This window comes from Macrotis lagotis, chromosome 2 (genome assembly GCF_037893015.1).
Source record: "Macrotis lagotis isolate mMagLag1 chromosome 2, bilby.v1.9.chrom.fasta, whole genome shotgun sequence".
Classification (NCBI taxonomy): Eukaryota; Metazoa; Chordata; class Mammalia; order Peramelemorphia; family Peramelidae; genus Macrotis; species Macrotis lagotis.
Genome location: NC_133659.1, coordinates 47,734,758 through 47,737,195, shown reverse-complemented (window position 1 = coordinate 47,737,195; position 2,438 = coordinate 47,734,758).

Sequence of the window (2,438 nt, the reverse complement as noted above, 5' to 3'; positions counted from 1 at the left end):
TCCATCTGGTCCTTCTGCAACCCATGCCTCTTGTTGGGTATACCCATTCACACATCATTTAATTTCTTTGGCCTGAAAAAAAAAGACTAAAGTTGTGAGTGTTATGTATAGTTTCTTCTCCTGTCAATGAGTCAGACTTATGTACAAGTTGGTGAGTGTCATAAGGCAAGTGTGGATGAACAGGTATAGAGAAAGAAATGTTTGAGAGATCGAGCAACACAGCAAACATTTATTAGCTATTATATTTCCACAGAAGGGGGTGGTAGTGCAAATGATGATGACAAAATAATTTGTTCCTTTCTCAATGTCACTTAACACATTGTGAAATAATCACTTTTTTTTTAATTTTATGGTTTGTATTTCATTGCTTTGGGACTACGGAGGTTGTAAATTGATAATTTTAGTGAAATCACCTAAAAACAGGAAGCGAAGAAAACTATCTAATACAAAAAAAGCAAAAAAAGAAGGCATAATAAATCCAGCATCACATTCAAGAAACATTTATTAATTAAGGACATTAGGCTGAGAGGGAGATGTGAACATTCATTGGAATTCTTCCTCTCATAGGGATTGCGTTACCTAGTTATCATTGGAGAAGACAAAGAGCTTCCACGAATTCACTTGTCTGAAAAATGAATTGGTTAACCTCTAATATCTTTCTTTTCTTTTTTATTTATTTATTCTAAATTTAAGAAATAAAAAAGCATTTCCATTACAGTAGAATAGAAAAAAAAGATTGTATATCAAGTTACAAATCTAATATATACAACTTTTTGAATATATAATAATGTTTTCATGTAACTTTCTTTTATTTTTGTCCTTTCCCCTCCCTCCCCACTCTGCCATTAAATATATACATAAACATATACACCATTCTATACATATTAATTACTTCTTTCTCTGTACACAGTGTCTTTTTTATATGTCCTTTTTGGTTGTTGGTTATTTGAAATAGTCAAAATGACTTATTCACTCAAAGTTACTAAAGTACCAAAATCACTGTTATTGCATACAGCATTGTTTTGGTTCTTTCCCTCTTTAAATCCAGTGATCCTGTCTGGGCATGCAAAGTTCTGATAATGTAATGTAACACAAATAACTATTAAAAAAAAAGATCATTGCAAGGTTCTAGGAAATGTTCTCTGTGCTATGAGAGATTGAAGTAGGAAGGCATATCTATATGCCTTTTCCAAAAGGGTTAACAATTGTGTTAAGATTTGAACTTTTTTATTGACCTGATTATCTCTTTTTTTTAAGGTTTTTTTCAAGGGATTGGGGTTGTGTCTTGCCCAAGGCCACACAGCTAGTTAATTATTAAGTGTCTGAGACTGGATTTGAACTTGGGTACTCCTGACTCCAGGGCCGGTGCTCTATCCACTGCACCACCTAGCTGCCCCCTGATTATCTTGATTAAGGGATTAATTCTAGAACTAATGGACCTTCTGGATCCTTTATGAAAACATACAAGAAGTTAAGTGAATTTTGATTCCTAAGATTGATACTAGCTCTCTAACCTGTCAGTGGTCCACAGAACTCTCTAAGACTCTGAGTCACAGAGTTCACAGCTATTTTCAATGGTAAAGGGAGTTCTGCTTACCAAAGAAACAACAGAATTCAACCCCAAATTTAATTCATGTGACACCATGCTATATAGATTTCAAATTCCATATATAGAGGGTTTATGTTCAAACAGCTTTTGGAACCTTAGTTGTGACCACAACAGTGTTTTACACATCATAAGCAGTTAATTAATGGTTATCAAAGGAATGAATAAAACAACCAAAGACAGGCAACAGAAGCAATAAACCTTTAAAACTAAATATTCCATTTAGAAACTATGTTTCTGCTTACTAACTCACAAAAGACTTAGAATTTCTGACAAGGTGGTGATTAGGTAAATAATATTATAAAATTAGCTTTCACACTCCAGAGATGGGACACATTTTTTAATGTAGCACCCTATGTTAGCTTTCATTCTGCTGAGTTTTAGCAGAAGCCCCTATAAATGGACTAGGAGAATATTAGGAATGTTGGTTTCTAGTCTGTTTTTCTTAGTTTCTTTCTTTGTATCCCTACAGCTTATTACACCCTCTTGGATAACATAAGGCTCAGTTCAACTGCTGCCTCTCAAAGCAGAGCTTTCTTCATTTACTTAACTAAAGCATCATAGAACCGTATAGTTTAGAAAGACCTCAGTGGCCATCTAATCCAACCGATATTCAACCCAACTATACCAGATCCAATGAACTGTCTTCCAGTCGCTACTTGTAGAATTCCAATGAGGAACTCCACCACCTCTCAGGGTGCCCAATTTACATTTGGATACTTCTAGTAATAACTAAGATGGAAGAGGAGGGTTACAACTATGCTACATGCAGCATGAAGAATGTGATTCTACATTGATGGACAGAATGAGGAAATGAGGGGCAACCTTGGTT